The sequence below is a fragment of the Triplophysa dalaica genome, chromosome 7 (assembly GCF_015846415.1).
Source record: "Triplophysa dalaica isolate WHDGS20190420 chromosome 7, ASM1584641v1, whole genome shotgun sequence".
Classification (NCBI taxonomy): domain Eukaryota; kingdom Metazoa; phylum Chordata; class Actinopteri; order Cypriniformes; family Nemacheilidae; genus Triplophysa; species Triplophysa dalaica.
In genome coordinates, this window is record NC_079548.1 from 10,929,424 (window position 1) to 10,954,553 (window position 25,130).

General features: G+C 41.2%; 1 protein-coding gene across 8 annotated transcripts in view; it reads right to left on the reverse strand.

Moving 5' to 3' along the window:
• rbfox1 (RNA binding fox-1 homolog 1) overlaps positions 1-25,130 on the reverse strand; it is a 213,301-nt gene that overhangs the window by 41,183 nt on the left and 146,988 nt on the right. The window contains exon 1 of one of the 8 annotated variants that reach the window (XM_056752521.1): positions 20,037-20,285. The exons of the other annotated variants lie outside the window; for them this stretch is intronic. The gene's annotated coding sequence lies outside the window, so the exon portion shown is untranslated. Of the gene's footprint in view, positions 1-20,036; positions 20,286-25,130 lie in introns of those variants that run through there. 8 annotated transcript variants of the gene reach the window in all.

The window sequence follows — 25,130 nt, forward strand, 5'->3', positions numbered from 1 at the left end:
ATCAAGATATATTTTTTTGATATGAAAAAGATATTAAAATCTTTCTTGTTTAAAGCACAATATAACAGAATTTGGTGAGGGTTTACTCCTGAACTTAAATAATATCAGCATTTTTATGCATGGTGTTTTCAGTAAAAAGACATTGTTTTTTTTGCAGTGCACTGCTCCCGTTTGGTGATGCCAGGCGGAGAGGCAAAATGGATCAAGATCCACTGCCCTTGCTCTTTCAAACATACACTGACTTGCACAGCAAAATCCTTGGCCAACTCTTCAAAAAAAAGAAAACGGCTGAGGCAAAGCCTTATCGAGCTCCTGCTGGGTCCGCCCTTTCTTTGCTATAGATTGGACAGTTCGATCAACCTTCACCTTTGTTTTCTCCTCGCGCTCATTGCAGGATTCTCTCCACAGGAGCTTCTTGTGTGAGTGAATGTGTGTGTGAGTACGCATGCTAGTGAGAGAGAATGTTTAAGGACCAGCGTGCTGCCCCTGTACTCTAGACAGTCAGCTGGCTTCTGTCCAGGTCCATGGAGTGTCACTTCAGCTGGACGCGCTGTAATCATAGAGGACAAACCGTTCTCATGGTGACATACGCTTACAGACCTGGACGGGACCCGAGGACCCCCTCATTCTTTCATTATCTCAACCGCTCTGCTTTCCATCATCATCCAAACAAGTTCAAATAAAAGCAACTAAACCAGCCTGGTTTGCTGGTTTTTAAAGTGGTTGTGGGGACTTTCTCTGGACAGACCAGATAAGATTAACCTTTTGAGAAAGACTTCTTTCCAAAATACATAACCATCTATAATTTTTATCATTAAAATAAACGTTGTTAGATAAAAAGTAATGTGATATTATGAAAACAACATCTTGTTTTTTAAGGTAAACAGATGGCCACAATTGTTAGATGTACGTAACCCTAAAGAGACACTTTCAATCCAAAATATTTGTACTTTAGCAACTTTCACTCTTTCGCTTGAAAACAAGGAACTAAGGCGAGAAAAACTTACCAGAAATATACAAATATAAACAATTCTGGAAACTATGCATGTTGCAAAAAAATCACATAAACAATATTAATGTTTAGTAGACAATTTTTGCTTCATCTTTTCCCTGAATATTTTGGGGATCCCTTGTAACCCCCTTAGGCCCGATTCACAATTTGTGTCTTTTCCGCTCGCATATTCGTTATTCTAAATGTAGATGCGTGGCCATAGGGGTTGACGAAGCATGCGCGCATCGCAATTTTTTGTGCAAAATTTTTGTAGGCGCTTCGTCGGCGCATTGAGATGGAAATAGTTCAACTTTTTGGAATGGTCTGCGCAGTTTCAGACGCAAAATGTGAAACAGGCCTTAGTGGTCCCCTAGGCATCCCCAGACCCCAGTTTGAAAACCACTAGCCTAAACCATCTAAGATCAGCAGAGCTGAGAGACAGGAAGGTCCTCACCCCTGCGCTTCGCTCACATCTTTTATTACAAACAATTTGTTATTTGCACCCGGCGAGCTTTACCCAGCACTTCTGGAGGAGTTTTACCATTTGGTGAGTGCGTGATAACTCGGAATCCAGACATCAGATCGCACTCCTATCTCAGAGTAAACAAATTAATAATGCAGGAGGTTTTGTAGCTCGTGTGAACTATTTTAAAAGTAACCCATTTCCCAGCAGGAGGCTACCTTTAAAAGATGCAAACTCGGGGCCCCGAACGCTTCGAAAACGCTATAGATTTGGCCTATCCCAGAAATATGTTTTCGCTGAGGCAGTAAGCGAGTGAAACTATAAGTAGGTGAATGAGAGAACCATCTGCAGAACGCCTATCCATGTGGCCGGAGAGGTGCGCTGTAGCCTCGAGTTAATGTGCGAGTTGGCGGATGAGCTGAGCGTCAGCTAACCTTGCCTTGTTTCCCATTATCATATTAGCTGGCATTAGCGGCTCTCATCTGCCGCCGCTCAGCCTCGTGCCTGCGTTAGTGCACCATGCAAATTAAGATGTAAAGAGGAATCAGTTCATCAATCACATTCGCAAGGGGATAGCGTGTGCAGGAAGAGGATTAGCGGCGTAGTCCCCGGACCCTGCGCAGGTCTCCCTCCTGTCACACAGCGTCTTTAATTAAACATCTTAAAACACTCACCAACAGCACTTCCTGCATAGCGGGGCCACGCTTGCCATTTGACACACGGCAAATATATCCTGCTCCTCCAAACGGCACGAGGCTCTATGTCTCAACAGCGCAAGGCAAACTCCTTTACTAATCCTCCTCAAGAAGCCATCTCCATCTGTGCAACCTTAATGAGCGAAATCATAACCTGATGGGAAATCAGACGTCCCCGTCATGACAGGCTTTCGACAGTCACACATTAGAAGCTCTTGTATTGGACAGCTAATAAAAGGGGCGAGATTTTACTTTAAGGTCAAGTGGTTCTGGAGAGAATGGCAATCAGGAGATGTGCCTTGGTTGTAAATTACCAGGAACTGGAGTGCTTCCCCAAGCAGTTTAATTAGAATTAAGGGCTGATCTGGATTACGTGGCAGACTCTGATGGACACAAATCCTGTCAAGTCGATACCAATAACACAAGAAATCTCTGTAGGATCACAAAGAAAACAGCTGGGATGCCAAATTGATGCCGCCATCCAGACAGGAGACGGCCACCTCTGAGGATCTCCGGATCTCCACACGCAGACTGCTCACCCGCAATTCCGGATGAATTCCTGCTACATAACGCTAGACGAAGTTTGGCCCCTGGTGGATACTCGGACAATTAAAGATCTGACCATGTTTCACTCTTCAAGCAGAACAGCCCTCTGACATATTCTTTTAAGACCACCAATATTTGCTTGTTTTCGGTTTTGCATTTTAGAAGTATTACAATTTCTTTGATCTAGTTTACCAGAAGAGAAAAACATGTACATCTGGTAAAAAATATAAAAACAATATAAAAAACTGTAATATAGAAGTACACTGACATACAGCTAAGACACATAAACCCCCAAGGCCACAAACCAATTGTGAATTCACAGGTTCTTTAAACAGCCGCACTTCATTTCTTGTAAACTAATGATACGTTATACAATTGTTTTGACTGCTAATCATACATGTATTGCTTAACACATCTGCAGACACAACAGATCTTAGCTTGGGGAAAAGTATGATACACTCCTTTGAGAGCATTTTACTGTAAATATTATGTTTACCTTTTTTACAATCCACACATACAATTTCCTTGTTGGCTCTCTGACGAGTGGGGCTTTTGTTTTGTAAATGCCTTGGCGCACTAGTCTACCCAACCACACACAGCTCAAAACCACAGGCAACCATTTTGTGAGTTGAGAATACCAATTTGAGGCATGGTTTCACTGACAGACTTAGTCTTTGCTTCGGTCTAATGGTATTGGATGATGTTTTTATAGTCGGCAAGATGCAATAATAAGATCTCAATAGCTGGCGTGCATGAGAGCCTGAAGTGGGCGTATTTTGAACACAAAGCCATGCAATCATAACCCAGTTCCTTTTCCCTGTTGAACTCAGAGAGAAAATATGAACTCTTTTGGCTTGCATATTGCCAGCCTCTCTGAGTACACAGTGTGCTGTAAAAACGACTCCGTGTCTGCACCCTGATGCTATACTGAATTTTGGATGAGGACTACCACCCAGACAACCACATATAATGACCAGCCCACCGGTCAGTACATTGCCTCATGGTACATCATTTTATAATACCCGAGTGATTCGAGACCTTGCGTTCAGTCTGACCCTGGAACACAAACCCAGTCATAAGTAGCATGTTTATTTTTGTATCCATAGCCACAATACATTGTATAGGTCAAAATAAGAGCTTTTTCTTTTAAGCCCAAAATCATTAGGATAGTAAGTAAAGATCGTGTTCCTTGAAGATATTTAGTCAATTTCCTACTGTCAATATATCAAAACTTTACCTTTGTGAGTGGATGTAGCAAAATAGCAAACAAAAAAATGGCTGTAAACACGCCTACAAACTTAGCCGTTCAACATCTTTACAGCGTTAAGCCGACACAGAGCATTAAAACAAACCTGTTTATTTTTAGCAACCGCCTGCTACAGCGCCATTGATGGACAACTTTAAAGAGGATTTTCTCATTATTTTGATTTTTTGCACCCTCAGATTCCAGATTTCCAAATAATTTGTCTCAGCCAAATATTGTCGTAACAAACCAAACATCAATTGAAAGCTTATTTATTCAGCTTTCAGATGATGTATAAATCTCAATTATGAAAAACTGACCCTTATGACTGGTTTTGTCCAGGGTAATGAGGAAATGTGCATTGTAGTTCATTTGTATTCCCCTTTTTTAGAGATTAGCATGTAGATTGAATGAATCTTTACTATTAGTAAATAAAATAATATAAATCAAACGGATGTAAAAATTAGGTGGCGGGAGCAGCTTTGCAGTGCGAAAAAAAGTAGATTGCCACAACCAAAATGTCCAAGGTATTGTAGTTTTTTTTTACATCACAACGTGCCTGACGCATCCAATATGAACCCGGTGTTATATGTGTATTGACCCCCAACCATCTCTTTCTCACTCTCTCTCTCTCACTGATTTCAATTGGCGAGTACACACATAACAGGAATCAATTGAATGATTTGCCTTATAATACAATAATGATTACACATTATGCAAGCACTCAAGGTGCATTACATACAGCCATACTACTGCAGGCACCACGGACCCTGTGATCAGACACATATTGAAACTACAACAGCAAGACAGAACAGAAGAGTGAGAGAGAGAGAGAGAGAGGCAAGGCAAAATCAGATGGCAGGTATGTACTCGGAACAGTGTCCCCCGCAGCCGCTCTCTTCCCGCCAGCTTTCCTCTGATACACATCAGTCTTGGCCAGCATGTTCCAGCCTTGGCCCTACTTCAGATGAAGAGCGCATATACGTTTCTAGATCACAAACCCATAAACCCATAGCTCCCCCCCATCACTCCACTGGAACAAATCTGCTTTCTATTCCATGTCACAAATCTCATGTTCTGGTAGGGCTGAACTTTGAGGGGTTCAGCCGCCTGTGTCGGCGTTGCTCTTTTTTTGTCTCCCCTCTTCTCTGGCTCTCCTGCAGCTCAAAAACCTATTGAGCTGCCTGCGGAGGCAGCATTTTAAGGTAGGCAAACTAATTGTGCTGGCTCCTAAGATACTTTATTTTAGTCCGATTAAAAGGCGGCATAAAATGTATCCCAGAATGGAATACGACGCTCTTAGCACATCCAAAATTCAATATGATGGATAACGTGAGAGAAGCGCTTATTCAAAATTAAAAAATCTTTAATATCGTAAGAATGTAACAGATAAATTAGAAAGACCAGAACAGTATTTATATTCTTAGAACACCACATATGGAGGTAGGTTCTCAATTAGTCACTCATTAGGCTTACCATAGGATGGAGTGCGCCAGCACACTAGGTGTTGAAGCAAAGCTTCATCTCCATCCCCTTTCCTCCAATCACAGAATGTACATATTTCTGCATCTTCATATACCCCCCTTATCCCCAGCCAATGCTGCCTTTCACAGCTCAGCCCAGCACGCCCACTAAACATTGGCACTGTCGCTAATAAGCCTAGGTCATTAGTGTGCCATGTTTTGGGCTAATTTTCTAATCAGAGAGTCAGGGTCACCACCCAGAACCCTCCTTGCGCTGAGGAGTCGTACCAATTCCTTCGGCAACACACACACATACATCTACAAATGCTTAAGCTCCCATGTGCTGTAATTATATGTGGTGGATGTCATGTGGGTGAAAAGAGAACGCGTGGCAGGCAAAGGCACTCAGCAGCAGGGTCCTGGCCATATGGAGACAGCATGGAAACTGTCAGACTCGCTTAATAGATGTTATCCTCTGGGACTAAGGAAAGCAGGTTGATATGGAATAAACAAGGTTTCTCATTAAGGATGTGAATCACTACTTAACTATCTTTTCAACGGCGCCCCCTTTACCAATTATTACAAAGTCTCATGAAGGAAAAGATCCCCAAGAGATTTTGCTTAGACATTCACACTGGAACAATAGGAGGTAGTTTACGTCCTTCTCAAAAGTTGAAAAAGTTTGTCACCAAGCTGTATCGGAACAGTACACTCCAGTCTAAACAAACGATCCATCGTCAGTCCAGAGTGTCGGTGCAAAATATACTCGGCACAACTTTTATGTTTAACAGTCAAATATAAATGAGCTAAAAGTAACGCAGAACAAAGCGAATGCAGCAGAAGCGGCTGACTCTGGGGTTATCTAAACAAGCCACAGCAATCTTAATTACAAGTTTGCGCCACTGCTACACTTTAGCCACGTGTGGATATTTATATCAGGATATCTTTCACAATCGGCTCTCTTTCCGTTTGAAAGTTTCACATACTTTGTTTTTTCATTTCTTTTTTATGTGTCAGCATTTGTTCAGTAGATCAGATCATCATCAAGTACTAATTTACAATGTGGCGTGACGTCGTGCTGAGAGATTTTTTTATTTCTTTCGGTGTAGACTAGCGGTAAGAGCACACGGCTTACACACTCTAGTATCAGTCTGGGATCAGGTCTGAGTCATTGGCCTTTAAATAAATGAAAAAAAAAAAAAAACACTAACCCTTTCTCTCTAGCTTTTGTTGAAACCAGTAACTTTGTATTGGCACCCAATGTATTATGGCTCCTGTATGACATATCGCTCATTGCTCCTAAACTCTTTGTAAGTCGCTTTGGATAAAAGCGTCTGCTAAATGTCTAAATGTCTAAATGTAAATATGACACAAACATGAGGAAACAGCAGCAAAAACTATAAATGACAAAGCAAATCATTTCTACGTGGACTCAGAGTAGTGTGCGTTGTGTGCAACATTAACCCTCATGTCTCGTTTGAGGTTGGAGATAAATACACTCCATCGCTTTTCGTACTTTTAGAAAACTGATTTAAAAAAATCTTGATTAAATGCCCACTCAAAACCTGAAAAAAGCAATTCACTGTTTCTGAATCAGGTGCATACTTTGGCAGTATGTCAGATGTTTACAATGATTTGCTAATGTTTTGAAAGATTTTTTATTTCATTTTTGCTTGAATCTTCAATAAAAAAAAAAGTGTTTTTTCATTTCCTAAAACGTGTGAATTTGGACAGCCGAGATTTGTGAAGGACAGCAGCGATATGCTTTTATTTTGATCATGTATACACAAAATAAAGCATATAGCATGCAGTCTGCTGGTGGACCGGCTTCAACCGCTCGGATTTAACTGAACTCAACAGAAGTTATGCTACATTTCCAGATCCCCTTTCTAAAAAAGGTGCGAGTCTACTTGATGGTAAAACTATGATAAAGCTTCAAAAATATCAACATTTGGGGCCTGGGAACTGAAATTTAAAGAACAGAACATGAGGGATAAAATAAACAAATGATGTGTCACTACTGTGTGCCTGAACATGGTTTAATGTTGCTGATGCAAGTCTAAGCATGTGGCAAAGTGTCTGTGCACATGTGTGTGTGTGTGCAAACCTGGTATGGTCCTAATCTCCAGTTCAGGTGTGAAATGGAGGCTCATAGTCGCACGCAATATGTCAGTTGTCGCAGCCGTGAATGCGACAGCAGCATGAACACAAAGTGCTCATCAGGCCAGCGCATCTCCTGCAGACACTCTGATGCTTGTCAGGTACAGGTGATTTTAATTACAGCCATTATTTACACAGCTGAAACAAAGTGGCGAGGTGGCACTGAACCAGGCTGTCAGGCAGCCGCACAATCAGACTGGCTGGAGGAAGCTCATTTCCTTGCTATGCTCATCTTTCTCTCCCCCACCTCACTTTCTTCTATTGCACACTCTCTCGTGCTCTTTTTCTTTCGTCCCTACCCCCATTCTGGGTGAAAGGAACACGCAGTGTGAACATTAATCACGCATCATGTTTAACCTTGGAATCATGTCATTTGCTCTCAGCTTTGCTGTCTGTATTATATCATATGAATCGCACATCCATACAGCAAGGTCTAAGTCTCAGACTTGTTTTTTCTTTATTTAACACAGACTTTGTGAGTGAAGAATAAATTACAAGTAGGCCTTTAACATTTTCATTAAAAAGTTACATTTCTTGAATTTCTAAATTTCAATGTATCAAATCCTCTTGATTTACTGAAATCTTACCTTTTGCACAAAGGAGTTGACATGGTTCTTAAATCTGGTAAGTGGATTAGAAAAGTGCTGAATATTAGATATTCTTCCTCATCTCAATTCATTATAGTTCTTTATTTCTTACTATGTAAAACTTTGTTTAACTTTACTTTCCAATCCCAGATTTTCAATGTGGGACCCCACTGTGTGTGTGTGTGTGTTGCCCCCAGGCCCCGAACTTTTCATTTCAAACCACTGCATTTAAATCATTTTCAGCTTTCGAGCCAGCTGCGAAATTCTTTCCCGTTTCCTCGGCTAACCGGGTCTGTATATTATCTGCGGATCAATGGCCGGGTAGGACATTGATGGTGTTTGATCATAGAGCTGTGCTATTTTTGGAAGTGGAAAAAAACAGGGAAAATGACAACAACAGCGATAATAAGGAGAACGCATGTGCGTGAGGGAGGAGACAAAAGGCCAAGGCTCTGGCAGATGCTGCGGGGTCTCTGAAGGCTGTGTCATGACAGATGTTGTGAAGCGTGTCTGGGAGAGGTATGACCAGGCCTAATGATTTCTGGAGCGAGCGCGCAGGTACACTAAGAGCAGAACTAATCAGACACAGATGGACACACACTGAGCGCTGGAGGAACAGGCCAGGACCCACAGATGTCTTTGCCAGTGCCGAATTCGCGGCCCTCCGGGAATGTCTGAAAACAGGCTCCATCTCCAATTGGATTCTTTAATCATGACTATTAAAAGAATATTTTACCCAAGAAAGGAATTCTGTCATTATTTAGTTGTCCTCAGACAACCGTTTCTATAATAAGTTGTACTATAGATATGTGCATTTGCTTAAAGAGATACAGATAAATCTTGCTGCATGAAATGTCTCGAAATTAAATTATGTTGGTTTGAAGGCTTTTGCTTTTAAACAGAATAGAATGTGTATGTGTTGGGGATGGGTCATGTTGATGGCATCATCTTGACTTTTGTCTAATTTTTAGTTTAGTTTTAATTAGGCCTACTTGTATTGGCACTGCTTTGAAATGGATAAATTATCATGCAACGTCTCTGAGAGGAATCTAGCATGCTAGCAGGCTCAGCTAGCTTTTGGATGCAGTTAGACTGTTAGCACGGTAAACTCTGTCCCTAAAATCATCCACTTTTAAAGTGATACTCCACCAAAAAAATAAAATTCTGTCATCATTTACTCACCTTCGAGTTGTTCCAAATGTGTATACATTTCTTTGAAAGATATTTGGAAGAATGCAAACATTTCCCAACACTCATTGAGTACTATAGTAAGAAAAAAAACATGGTTAGTCAAAAGTGCCCCAGAGCAGTTTGCTGTACTACATTCTTCAAAATGTCTTCTTTCGTGCTCAACAGAAGAAGAAAAATGATAAAGTAATTTTTCCTACTAGTATGGCAATCAATGGGTGTTGAGATCTGTTTGGTTATAAGCATTCTTCCAAATATCTTTCTCTGTGTTCATCAGAACAAAGAAATGTATACACATTTGGAACAACTCGAAGGTGAGTAAATGGTGACAGAATTTTCATTTTTGGGTGAAGTATCCCTTTAAAAGTGGATGATTTTAGGGACAGAGTTAACCGTGCTAACAATCCAACTGCATCCAAAAGCTAGCTGAGCCTGCTAGCATGCAAAATTCCTCTCGGAGACGATGCATGTTAATTCATCCATTTCAAAGCACCGCTGATACAAGTAATTAAAACTAAAATAAAAATTAGACAAAAGCCGAGATGAACTAGTTGACCATGACCCATCCCCAACACATACACATTCTATTCTGTTCAAAAGCAAAAGCCATCAAACCAACATAATTAAATTTCGAGACGTTTCATGCAGCAAGATTTATCTGTAGCCTACTAATCTGTATTATGGTAGCGGTGGATTTATATTATTTTTCACTATATTGGGCAATTTCATGGTTTTGCACAGTTTGAAAATATTTACACTAGTAACGAACAATTAAATCAATGGCTTGTTAAGCAGCCCAGTCATTTTCCGTGTGATTGCAGAATGGAGGGGGAGCGTCACGTGTGTACACTCCATGGCTTCATGAATGGGCTTTGAGAACTGGCATCTGTCATAATTATGTTCACAATGTTGACAAGCCTAGCCGTCTAACAAGATCCATCCCATTATTGCCAGATGTTTTAAAATTGCCATTATAAATGTTTACACTGTGTAGTAACCCAAGCTATTAGTTTCAAATAGCGACATAAAATACTCCAAAAGCCGGCATAAAAACATTAGTGTCATCTGCTGTAAAAGTTGTGCTATTAATTTTAGCAAATGATGCAACATATCGAATACGGCCCATCTGTTATGGAGTCAAATGGCCCAAATTGCTTTACGAAAATGGTTTCACCAAATTATTTTCATGACTGTTCTCCATGCAAACGGCAGGGGCTCAAAGACAAAAGGTCGTATTTCAGTGTAATTGATGTGCCAACATGGCCGCATACGGTATGTCACCGGTTAACAAAGAGAATCTGTTCTTCTCCGGTCTTTCCCCACTTTGCTTCTGCCGTGCAATACTATCACAGCACCGTGGAAGGTGCGGTGGAAAGTTATCACTGTAAATTAAAGGTATGACTGGTGGAAGCCCAAGGGTTTACACAGGAGTTATCAGGGGCTTCCACCTATCAGCATCCCCTATAACACATCCGACAGTTCTTGTGAAGTGTCATAAACTGGCGGGCCCACTTCCAGCCTTGCTGTGGCTCCCCGCAAAGCCCCCAGGGCCGTCTGCTTTACCAGAATACAAAAGATGTGTTGGCGTATGTCTCTCTCTCCAGAGTCAATAAATTTAGCTTTTTTTCTCTCCTCATATCAGATTTCTCATATATGAATTGAGCTCAGGATAACCCCCCAAACATGGGAAATGTAGTCCTCAGTGCAAAAGTGTTTCTTAAATATCTTTCTTATCTTCAATAATAAAAAAAAAGATCAAAAATATTATATTCCAATCATATATTTCAATAAAAAAATTTCTTAAATGAGTTCGGAACAACGTGAAGGCAAATGACAGAATGTTCATTTTTGGGTAAATGTCCCTTTAAGGGTGCCCTGCTTACAAGCAAGAACGATGCATCATAAGAGCTCAGGTAGATCTGTGGATTTGCTCTGCAGTTGTTGAGCAGGAAAGCCGTGGCTTTAGGAGCTTTATGTCAACTGATCCCCGCACTGCATGTGCTCTGTAACACACACCAGGAAAAGCACAGGTCACTAGGCAAACGGGAGGGAAGTGTGTGCGCGTGTAAGACTTGGCCCATGGCACTTTTCCTGATGCAGAGTGGGGGTGACAGACCGAGCTGACAGGCCAACCTTTGCACTGTGTAATAGACAGATAGGAGGAAAGTGGGAACCACGTTCAGTCGCGGGGGAATACAGACATAAACATGGCCACTCTATCACCCACACTTGCCTCCCTGACAAAACATATTAGCGTTAGAGATCTCAGCATGCACCCCTGCGCTAAAACTCACGTACATGCACTAATGGAAAATCTGCCGATTTGTTACAGATGATTTTTGGATATCAAAGGTTGAATAATGCGCTCTTTAAAAATAATTTACATTTACATTTACATTTAAGAAACACTTGTATCCAAAGTGACTTACATTGCATTATACTGTACATTTTACATAGGCACTTGCAATCCCCTGGGATCGAACCCACAACCTTGCATTGTTAACGCAATGCTCTGACCACTGAGCTACAGTAAAGCTGTAGCTTATTCATTAGTCTACTTCACCTACAACATACATTATCTCTTAAAGATGCTATCTGTAAGTTATTGAGCAAGTACAAGAAAAAACCTGTGATCACATCTGCCTCTTTACATTAGATTAGCAATAGTGAGCTTATAATAAAGATTTATAAATTGAGCAGTCAAGTACGATTTTGCAGGAAATGTCAGGCAGGGTGATGTCAATAATATAATCTGTTTTATTTATTTTAATGTATTTGTGAAATATTGTTAAAAATGTCAAATAATGTGTAAAAACATGTAATTGTACATGCCCTAGCTGACAAAATGTTACCTTTTCACGTTTTTTATAATGTGTCGCTAGAAGACAAATATATATTTTACATGTGTCCTATGAGTGTGACATAGCAAACATGTAGAAAACAAACTGTTTTAATATATTATTTTATAATACTTATATGTATAGTATAAAATAACAATGAATATAAATCTCTCACATGCTAGTCACCCTTTATGTTTGTCAATGGTTTTGCAAATATCTAAACGATAAAAAGTATTAAAACATGCTTGTCAATTTTGACAACACAGTGTTCAATAATTTAATAAAAAACAGTGTTTTTTCATTTCCTAAAACCTGTGAATTTGGACATCCGAGGTTTGGGAAGGACAGCAGCGATTTGTATTTATTTTAATCATGTATACACAAAAATATAAATAAAAATTAATGGACTAAATATATAGCATGCAGACTTTAACCCGGTCCCATGATTCAAACAAAGTTAACAGTTAACCTGCATTTTCCAGCAGAGCACGCATACATCCATGCGCGTTTGCCGCCTAGGGACCAGAGAGCCTCTGCTAATTGCAGTTTTAATTGTCGTGGTGATTCTAGTGTGTCACCGATACATCTGATGAGTGTGATGTGACTTATTGACAGATCTCTAGAGCGTGCTCGCCGACCTGACAAAAACGCATTGATTAATTACTAGCCATCCAGGACAATTAACTGGAACGGAATGTGAAAACAAGCGGCGAGCAACTTTCGCTGCACGCCATCCTCCCCTCGAACCCTCTGCGGATACATCAAACAATTTCATTCCTTCCGTTTCCAAGGCAACACTAATATATTAGCTTACCAGTGTTACTGGAAAGCATTTCACTCAACAGTTTTAAAAATGATTTAAAAGCCGGCTTAGTTTGCGAATCTCCTCCTGACTACAGTGAATCAGTCTGGGGATGAATCCCTCTCCAGCTGTCATGGAAGGAAGGAACGAGATGGGAAAGTCTCTTCTGCCTGAGGTCTTGCCGAAGAGGCTGGTTTAGGTGACATGCTATCAGATTCGCACGCTAACAAAACTGTGTGGAAACTTGGGCAATTTATTTAACCAAGCTGTAGTAAATTAAGGATGTGTCGTGATGGTCAACTAATCGTCCATCTATCGACTAGTCAATTAGCAATGCTTTTACATCCTGAATTTTTTCCGTTTTGTTATTTTTAGCGGGTGTGTTTTAATAAGCATGTTGACAACCTGCTGTGCTTTACAGAAAACACAGCAAGCTTTCTCTAAAGAGCTGCCCCTTAAAAACATACATTTTCAGCCATACCCTATTAGTTGACTAATTGTTCAGGCAGCCCACCAACAACTCAATTTTGGAAACATGTGGGTACGCACTAGCTTAGAGTACAAACAATATGTATCACATCTCTGTCCCTGTGAACACACCGCCCAATGTGAAACTGCAGAGCTGGACATCACCACATAAAGAAGGTGTCTTTCCAGTAGGAGAGATCCACTTCCTGTTCCCATCAAAGCACGCACAAATCTGCTAATTCTCTCCCATTCTACACCACTCTCCATCTATGCCTGCCAATGTATGACACCCTCTCACCGAGCCCTGCTCGCTCTCTCTTTTTTCAAATGACTTTCCTGAGCTCATTTTATCTACCAGAGGCTTTCTCTCTACTACCACCCCCTCCAAGCACACACCCCTCCCGTGTTTCCCTATCCCTCTCTGATCGAGCTCGCTCTCCCCCTGACAGCGCAGGTTGGTGCTGGCACACATAACAATTGCAGAGGAGCTTCTAGCACTTACAGTAAATGAAGATCCGGCAGCAGCCCACTGAGATGCATTAGATTAGGTAATTGAGATATGAGTGATGGCGCAGTCCGGCCCCTGCCGCAGAGGTCTTGGAAATAAGCATTCGCTGCATCCGGCCTATCACAGCCTCAGATTACGCACAGCACTGATAGAATAATGTCAGCCGACACACGAGGCTAAAATTGAACTGTCACGAACTGTCAAATACACAATAATGTGCTTGGCAAACCAGAGTCATTTGCCACTCTGAATGGCTATGGACTGGCGAGCGGCAAGAGGACCGCCTATAGACCACGGGCGGCCTCGAGCGCCGTTCTGCTGAGGCTGCATATGGCCGAGTGCACTTGGGGAAAATGCATTCGTGAGGGGAACAAACGTTGTTTGTTTCAACACTGACGTAATGTGCCTGAATGTGCCAAACTAGCATGCTACGACGGTCACCTGCGTGTGGATTAATGGTTTTAATTCCAAGGACTGGCAGGGCGTATCCGATGAATGTCCGTATTTCCATTCATGCACTGCAAGCTGTGAAGTGAAATTGATTTAGGCTTTGGCATCTCCTTAAGTCTGTGCAGTAAACCGCTTGGCTTTCTCCCAGCATGTTTGTCCATCACATAATGATAAACAAATAAAGACATGAATATGTAATTTGCTTGTGGCTGCTTATGAATATTTACACCTTAGCTCTCACGTGAACATTACAAAACCAACCATATCGCTAAATGTCTAATTAACTTGTTAATCGTCTAAGGCCCCTCTTTAGAGCTGTTTTTTTTCTCCTTGTATTGAAGACAGAGATATCATCACTTTAAATAACCCACAAATCAATACCTCCACTTTAGCATGGGCTCACCAACTTCTACTGGCAGCACTTCATTTAGGTAATGGCCTAAAGAGCCAGTGGGAAAAAGAGAGAGGACTGACATAGCACCCCCACACGCCACACAGCAGAGTGCACTTAAAGCACAGCAGACTAAATCAGGGCCAATTAGTGTGTCTGTGGTCCACAGCAGCTGGGCTAAGTCTGGGGGCAGAGGTGCTCAGGGACGGAGCTTAAAGATTGTGGCAGTCTTGAGGCAGGCCTCTCCTGAATGAGACGTGGGCTGGGGGGAGGGATGCGAGAGAGAGATAAAGAGAATGAGAGTGATAGAAAGAGGGCGGCAGAAGAACACAGTCTACTCTTCTACCGGTAAACCCGCCCGACTTCAATCACGGCTTGAGCTGAAGGCATAGCGAGAAGTTAACGGAGAAAAATATTAGTGGCGATTGACGGAGGTGTTGTCGTGTCGACCTCTGTGCTTTTATGGGAACCGTCTTGGGCTGTAGAAAAACGTTCATGATATCATTACTATTAGGTGATACGTGGTGGTTCCTAGTATTTTTATTAAAGGTAAAGTTCATGCAAAAGAACAATTCTGTCATCATTTATTTATCCACGTGTTTTTCAAAACCTGTATATGACTCTTTCTTTAGTGGAAGACAAATGAAGATATTTGGAGAAATGTCTCTGAGGTGTCCATACAATGGTAGTCAATGTTGTCTGCTCAACATTCATCAAAATATCTTCTTTTTGGTTTTGCAGAAGAAAATCATACAGGTTTGAAATTAAGCTCAGTACATTTTTTTTGGGTGAACTGTCCCGTTAAATAAAAGCTAGAGACTAAATCCAGACTAGAGACTAGACGAAAATATTGATGAGAGTATCACTTCTCTTACACCCCTCCAATACCCCTAGCAACTAGCAAATCTTGTCAGAAATGACATCAAAAACCATTCCTCAATCTGTTTCACAGTAATATATGTCACTCGAAAAAATGATCTTGCTCCCCCACCTTTGTCTTTTGAAGGCATCTTGTCAGAAACCATTAGATGCTCTCGTGATGTGTGAGGTGAAACCTGAAGGACAGAGTGGATGGAATGGGAGGTTGGACTATTCCGAGGAGAGCTTAGCAAAGGTATCTTCAGCACAAAAAGCATCCATAGCGGGACAAATATTGTGAGCAATCCGTGTGCGCTTTTCATCCCGCTGTTGTCCTGAGCTGAGGCTATCATGCATAAGCACGCCACCACAAACAAACTGCAGCCGAGGCGCCTCCGACGCTCCTGATCGCATCCACTGTTTCAACCTGCAAATACCTTTGGCTTGTTTTAAAGGGAGAAGCGTCCCATTCTGTCAATGTCACCGCGGATATCCCTATATACAATGCAATTGAAGATAAGCCTAATCTTGCACACCCACACGGCATCTTCATTTCTTTCCCTATCAAAGCCGACAGTATGTACAAACCAGAGGATTAGCCAAAGACTTCTATCCTTTGGGATAAACTCAAGCACAGTGCATACAAACTAAACCTAGCAAGGACAAAACACAAATATTGTACATTCAACATATATTTTTCAACAAATACACAAATACATTGGTTTGGGCAGAATGTAACAACACACTTTTTTTCCCTACTGAACCTAAAATGCAAACAAGGGCTGCGTGTAAAAAGAATGGTATGCATTTGTTTGTAATTTCACTTAGTGGGGTGAAATACGTTTATACAAAAATTACGCATTTCTTCAATGCTTCATTCTATGCTACGCATTTGCGTGACTAAACCAAGGCACAGACATGCTCTCTAATTTGAATAAGATTAGACATACAATTGAAGAATCCCGGTTGCATATATATAGGGTTCATAACATCTGCGCTCGGCTGTGGATGTCATTTGAGCGCTTACAAATTCGAAGTAAATGGATTATGGAGTCCTTCTTTACAACATACAGACAAACACGACAGGAGAAATTCCATGATACTCTTTATGAGATAATTTCTGCTTTGTCAAACACGATAAAAGATGCTCTGTAGATCGTTCAATGCAGGTGTGAAGCTTGAAAAAAAAAAACATACATTTGAAAAAAGCTTTTGTAGAACACATCAAACAAACAACAAAAAAACACGTTCTTATTATAATCCAGTCAACTGGGTCTGATTTTTTTGTGTTTTCCTTATATGCTAATTTCACATAAGAATTTATTTTCATCACATCTGCTAACCACCTTAATTCTGCTCTCTATTTTAATACTTGGCTAAGGCTTGTAATTGTATGATTTGCATTTTTTTTGCGCCCATTATAAATAAATCCATGCAACACACGTTCTGACTGCCAAGCTGGCATCACTTTCTATTTAATCTTGTGAAACAGTCGCTTTATCTCCTTGTTCAACCTGGGGTTTATCTTTTGTTGTGGCACGGTACTATTGATGCGGAAATGTTTACAAAGCAATATACTTGCCCTGTTTAGCTAAAGCGAGAGTTCAAGGTATTAATATGATCATTTTATCACTCCCAGCATGCTTCAGTCACAGCAATTCACTTAATAACAGCGACTGTTTTCTTTAATGGCTCCCTTGCCCGGGACAAGGTTTCTTTATAAGTATGGAGTAATAAGGAGGTTGCATTTATATGTATCGCCAGGAGAGCACAGACTATTTTGTTTTGTTAGTCGTCGCAGAACTATCGACCGTGATATTCTCCTTCAACTCCCTGTGGGGTTGACAGCGAAGCCCCCGTTACTTTTTGGCATGTGCTCCATTATCATTTCAATAAGAGCGTGACACCGGCACACGGCGGAAAGCTACGTTTCTATTTCCATTCTGCTACCGATACGGAACGGCGTCTGCCCGGTGTGAGGTTTCTCCAACTCCCCCCCCCCACCCTGCCGCGAGCGAAAAAGCCACGTTAGCAACAACCGTAATGTGCGCCGCGTGGCTCCAGCGGCACAAGACAAGCTTAGACTATAACCAGTTACATAATCGCCACAATAAACACGTTCCAATTGTGCTCGACGCACGGCACTTAACTCCTACTGACGATAACAGAGTACGCTGTAACCCCTAGCCAGCTTCCCAGGGAAATAAAAGAGGGAACAATCTAACACTATACTTCGTTCTCACACTTGAGGGTCATGCATTTTCCAAACGATGAAACATATAATCACTGCGGCCCAGGGATATTTAGCAGCAGACGTAAACATAGTTTGAACAGTCTCTGTCTTTGTTAAATCAAGGGGAATAATCAGATATGTGCTTTTTTATTTTATTTTTATAGAAGCTTTTGTTGAGCGTTGCTTTTTGTTAGTGTCTATTAAAGCGTAGCCTACACAGAAGTCTATTTAGGGAATAATTAGACATTGATTTTTATTTTATTTTTAGCAGCCTTGTAAAGTTTCTTTCCCGAAAGGGTGTTGGTTTTGGATCCACATTCAAAAACAAGTGTCAAATTATATTAAGTATGAATTGAGACTAATATAATATGACTTGAAAACAAACAACAAAAAAACAAATGAATACAAAAACACACACACAACAGCATAACTTTGATTATATATTCTCTTTTCTAATTCCTGTCAAGAGGAGCTGCATTTGAAATGAGAGGACTGGCAAAAATCTGCATGATGTATTCAGCATCTAATGAGCGGAGGGGTGAACAGTAGGCACAGGGCATACGCTGTGCCCTGTGAAATCCCCTCTCCTGCACACTATGATTATTCACCCTCATGTATCTCTGCTCTCCCTCTATTCAGTCAAGCCCACAGGATTTACCAATCCAAAGCTCTGACGACTCGAGAAAAAGGCCTGTCCACCTCCAGAAGGGCTTCCTGCTTTAAGATGCCCCGGCTCCACGCGCTGCCAGGGCTCAGGCACACCACAACTGAGGCGTATCCCTCCATGTGCCTTGTAGGTGCTGTGGAGATAACCAATTTTTCAAAGCACAACCAGAACTTGCATAATGCCTCGTGCACCCACGTTATGACTCACTAAATTACATAAACAGAATGTGGGGTATTCTCTCTCTCTCTCTCTTCCTCGCATGCTCTTTTTGCATTTTTTGGCCATTGTTATATCTTCCAAAATCACTTTCAACGGAACAAAGCTGCTGAAAACAATGTTATCAGGGTATAAAAGACATGACAGCTTATGTAAAAGATCATATTTTCTGTAGGATGATAGGGGGAGAGGACGTACACCACAGTGTGTGAGATTAAACCACACACAAAATGTAAAAAATAGGAATAACAACAAAAATACAAATCCACTTTGTTCATTTTATCTCTAAATAATAATCCTTTATTACAACAGATACATGTTTTTAATACAAGATAAATGTGTAAAATACGAAAAATCTATTGCTTAAAAATCAGCATGCATACCCTAAACCCCTCCCAAGTAATACCCCAGCCAATCAGCCAATCAAAACACAGCCATGTGGCATTTATAAATGGCACGATAGATGTCACATTTTCTCTTGTTTATACCGATTTCACACATTTAATTGAAAGCATTTGAAAAGCTTGTAAAAAATAATGTTTTGATTGATCAATCAAAACACAACCATGTGACAGGTGTTGAGTGATATGTTGGAAGGCGCATTTCAAACGGTTCACAATGCGATTCAACACAAACGATCACATGCACGTGTACTGAACGTCAGTTTACGAATTTGCAAGAAGCTAAAGTTACTGCGTGACGTAAATGACGTTAAGTTCAATTGTTAGTTTTTATTGCTCTCAGTAATTTCCAAAGCATAATGTCATTACAACCATTATCATTTCTGCAGCCCGACAGAGTCATCAATATTCAAACAATGCTTTAGAGAGGGAGAGAGACTATCAACAAAACAAACTATAATTTCCTGCTATTCCAATTACCCGTCATTAGCTTGCATTTCCATCCCATTGCCATTCAAAATCAAGGTCTCTCACACATCCCCATTAGCTGTGATAAAAGCATGCCTGGTGTTTAGCAACAAAGCATCTCACGGCTGTGTTCCGTGACTGATCGCACTATGAGATCCAGGCGTTCTTTAACATTAGCACACGCGACGCAGAGATCCAAACACAAGCGCGCACACACCGTGGACCGGCACGCTCAACCAGGAGTCCTCAGCAGAAATTCCCTTTCCTTTGTAGGTCAGCTTTAGTTGCAGGCATACTCAGAACGAACATTTCATTATACCTCCCCCCACACATTCCCATCCTCTGCATTAGCCCCGGGTCTCACGACACTATATTGATTTTAATAGATACCAACTCACCCCCTTGCGATGCGAGAGCTCTTGTGTGGAAGAATAGCTACCAGGCAGTGTTAACAGTTGCTGCAAAGCTCCATAAAGCAACACTCATGCGCTCTCACATTGAAGGGAAAGAATCATTTCAAACAGCAATGCAAGAAACAAAAAGCCGCGCGCAAGGGGTACGCACGCAGAGAAAGGAAAGAGGGAGAGGAGAGAGAGAGCGAGGGGGGATAGAGAGAGAGAGAGAGGGAGTGTGATGGGAAATTAATAATCCCAGAGACAAGTCCCCTCTGTGTTATTCATCAAGCTGCTTTCTCACAAGCTGCGGAGGAACCGAGATATGCAGATGGGAGGGGCCAGCGGCACACTCCATTGGTTCGCTCGCCTCATTCCTATACATTGCAGCCAATCCACTTTTTCCCCTTATTTTCCGCCGCCTCGCCGTGAGGTACAAATATACAGTAGCTGTCTCACAGTTTCGTGGAGGAAGGAGAGGATACTAGAAAAACGAGAAGCTAATAGAAGGGGGTGGGGGAAGTCGCTGGATGAGGAACAACGCTCAGGGGCTCAGAAACGCTGCTTGCCGTTAATGCACTGTTAACTTTATTCGAGCTGACTTCCCATTTGATCCTCTGCTGTGGGGTCACTCAATGGCGGGCAATTCTTCCCAAATTACACCGTAATGAAATTGCTGCCTATTTCCAAAACCTATAATGACAAAAAACACAAACAAGTGAAATAATGCAGGTGATGCCGGCTGGCTGCCCTCGCTGTCAGACATTACAGGCAATTCCTTGCCTCCATTTTCCCTGTTACAATGAATACATTTCACAGCTCACTTGCTCTAAAGTGTGGGTGGTACAGCATAACAACCTACACCATGTGAGATAATATCTAACACTTTCACCTCTCTCTCTTTTTCTCTGGCGTTGCAGTAAAGCGAAGCGAGTCTCCAAACCTCCACATTCAGCCAAGCTCATCAATTATTGAGGCTCCACATCGGCCCCACAAAATCTGATGCTTTAAATGTAGTTTTGTGTTACAGTCTGTGAAGGCGAAGAGCAGACGCATGAGCTAATTTCTCACACGAGCACTCCCCGGCGAGGCTACGTCGCGTCGAACGGTCTGCGGATTAAATTACGATTTCACACAACAACCTCGATGGTTGTTTTGCAGACTTTGACTTGATGCATATTACTGTAAGGTTCGTTTTACATATTTAAGAGATGTAAATGAATTCATTTACCGTATTAAATGAATTACTGACAAGTTAGCATATCTAACGCTTCACATTTGACAATATTTTCAGTTGGAACCGATTAATTGTTTCTTAGGAGGATTACAATAAAGCAGGTAAAAAATAATAATAAAGACGATTCAAAATTAAATTTGAATTATTACAAAAATCTAAAAATAAACACAAAAATATATATATCATATTTAATTTAATATTTTGTTCTATTTATATATTCTATTCTTAAATATACTAAAATAATAAATACTTATCATTATTAATATTATATTACCACTTTTTTGTAACCCTCAGAAGAAACCATGAATTGGTTATATGTGTGTATATGTATATATATATATATATATATATATATATAATAAACATGATCTTTATGAAAAATATCAAGTATTAATCTAGAATTTTTACGTCTAGAAATAAAATTGACTAACTGACTAATCAGCTAGTTCATAAACCATCCCATTGTTTCGCAGATTGGTACAGACCGCTTCACCCATGTTTCAGACCGGGGAAGCTCATTTGAATGGGTGAACGTGGCACGGTAATTTCACATTCTGGCAAAGGCTTCAGTCCGAAAAGCACAAAACTCTCACAGCGGGGGGTCTATGAGCAGTCAGTTGGACGTGGCAAGGGGACAGTCATGTCAAATCGCCGACTGAATGCGAGAGAGGAGAGGCCAATCCTGGCACATTTTAATCAGCTAATTAAGCACTTCAGTCAGCCCGGCAAAAGCTGCCACATTTTTCTTTGTTATCAAATTCATTATTGGAGGTTAATAAATGAAAATCCGGAAGAGAGGATGAACAAGATGAAGCAGAAGCTACAGAGCGTGTGAGAGAGGTTTAGATGTGACATCTTTTTCTAACGTCTCGAGCCAGAATCTGATACTCTCCGAATGCAAACACAAACTGCTCGGCTGATCTGAGGGATAATGGGAGTGTGGATGTGTATCAGCGGCATAACTGCGCCAAAGAAACAGACGGTAATCACTATTGCCCTCTCTCCTGTTCCTGCCGGCGCTCACACACAGGAAATGGGCTTGGGCGATAGCAAGCCACCTAGCCTCCTCACCTCATTCCCCACCAATTCAAACTAATCTACTTCTTGATTTCAGAGGGAAATCAACAAACATTCATTCCATTGAATCCTCGCCGCTCTACGTTGGGAAGCGGGAGGGGGGAGCTGAGAGAGAAAGAGCGAGCGATGGGGGACCATTGAAAATGATTGTCTCATTCAGTCTCGGCGCAAGCGGAGGCCTTTATCCAAACCTGGCTTGAAGCTCATCCAGAACTTTCTATCACATTACAAATGCTCAGCACTGGAGAGGCCGAGATTAATCGGAGGTTAAATACGCCTTTATGTTCAAGGCGTACCCCCATAACAAGCAAAGCCAGACCGGCGGGGCCGTGTTTGGGTGCTTTGGGAATTGGCTGTAATGCTCTAAAACAAAAGTCTACATTCTGAATCCCATCAACGTTCATAAACTGCTTCCACTTTATAGATTAAGAATCGTCCACAGGTCCCGAATGGGAGCAGGCAGTCCATAAATGTTGTCTCACCTGGACAGCTCGAGATGATGGCTGAGGTTTCTCTTCTCTGTGCATAGGCTGCTTTTCATCTCAGTGGACTTACAAAGATCCCATTGCTTTTATTTTACGTCATTAAATTCCGTGATAGCACATTAAGGATAAGACCAGATACATCAATAGAAAATCAATTATATTGTCAAAACATAGATGTATGACCTGCGATTTTCATCTGTGGTGAAATAAATAAATAAAATATAAAATGGTTCATGTTTGTTTCGATCTGATCTCGAAAAGCTGTTTATCGGGTTTCATGACATCCATATTTGTGACAACCATATCAAGTAATTCAGTGACAAACAAAATAAACAATGACCAGCGCTCGGCTCATACATTTTAAGCTCCCTCCCAGAGGAAATCGACATCTAACATCATTCTCAGCGAGGCGAAATTCAACAGACCACTGGTCTGAACAGACTCCTGATTTAACACAGACAAAATGGCAGACGTGAACACAAACAAAAAGGATTTGCTCGCCTCCCAAAGGACGTGGACTTCAGATTAAGCGTCATCCCATGCCAAAGCGTACCCGTTTTAATTGCTCTGATTAAACGAGCATATTGTGAAATCCCCGCCGCCTCGTCAAGTTCAGCCTCGAGAGCGTCTCGGCAGCCGCATCCACAGGGGTGAAGGGCTGCTCGAGTCCTCGTTGAAATAATTTGAGGGTGAAGTTGTGACCTCAAGCAACCTGAAGTACGCTTTCAATCTACTGCAACGAGCTCTGCGCAAACAATATCTGCCTCCCAGGATTAATCTCCACTCCCAATCACAAGGGTCTCCTGTTGCGGCTCTTTTTGAGGCCTAGGGTCACCGTCAACCCCAGACGTTCTCTGTAGACCCGAGCTCAAATTGTTCCACATCCACCTGTGTTGCTCCCCAACCCCCTCGGCTGTGGTTTGTTGCAGACGTGCCTGAAATGCTCTCAAATGACAGCATTTGGGAGTGTTTTTCCCTCTTTTATCTGCTCACTGTTGGAGCTGTAATTGACTTTATGCTCCGCTCCCGATATCTTTGACACAGCTGATGCAAGCTCTCAACGGAAGCAAGAGATATGTCATACAATCCAATCTCCCGCTCCGCTCAGATCACAGTCACCATTTAATTAAAACCAGCAATGAACACTTTATTTAATGGCACGGCCCCTCCTCCTCCCCATTACGCCCACCCCTGACTCCTCACACCTCACGGAGCATTACAAATGTTCATTGCTGAAGACAATACACTTCAATTCAGGGCACCTCGCCGTAACCCTTTGAAACCTCCTTAGACCGATATGCTATGATATGTTCACTTTATTATGTTGTGTTCTCGCCCTATTCATAATCATTTTTACAAAGAAAATATCTACAGATAATTTTGAAGACGTTGTGAACACAATGAAAATGAAGAATTATAACCATGTCTATTTTGTTTGTGGCATTATTTATGATAGTGTACTAACTTAACAACTGTTGACACGCTTTTTTAAATTATATATTTTTTTTCATATCGTCGCTGTCATTCTGAAACCTTAGGCCGTGTTCAGACTTGACTTCTTTTTTGAAGCTGCTAGCGTCTGTTATACATCATAATCCTATGGAGTAAACCGTGTTTTCAAAAAACGTCCTGAGCGCTATTTTAAATGGCAGCGCCTTTTTCTGCAGCTCGGAGTGTCTTTTGAGGTTGAAAAAAGTTCCCGCCCTACATCAAGCTATTTTTTCACAGCTAACCAATGACAGAGACCTGTCATTTCCATGACAACATGCGAGGAACGTGATTGGTCGAGAGGGCGCGAAAAAATTGAATGGCGGCCGAAACACCCATTGGAGCATAGCTTTGTATAAATGTAAGTTTAATTTTTACTTTGAACAACTTCTGATTGCACTTCTAGTGAGAAACTAGTAGTATAGTTTTTAAATATGTGATTAGTTTTGCAAAGACGCTCACTGTTTATAATTCAAATAGACTTCCATTACACTGTCTATCTTTTTCTCTGGGCTGGCTTCGTGCACTGACCCTGCTTTCGAAGTTATGGCGTACGGCTGATATTTGTAACCAAACACTGCCAGCATTTACTTACTAAAAAATGAGCAATTATCAACTTTTCTTGTCAAAAAAGATGTCAAGTCTGAACATGGCCTTAGATGTCTAAATAAAACGTTTTTCAGGAAATGGAAAAACTCTGCATGTTTTAATGAATAAATACTGTGTTGACAAGCACTTTTTAATACTTCTTATTGGTTAGATATCTGCAAAACCCAGTGACAAACAAAAATTATGACTTATACAAATGATTTA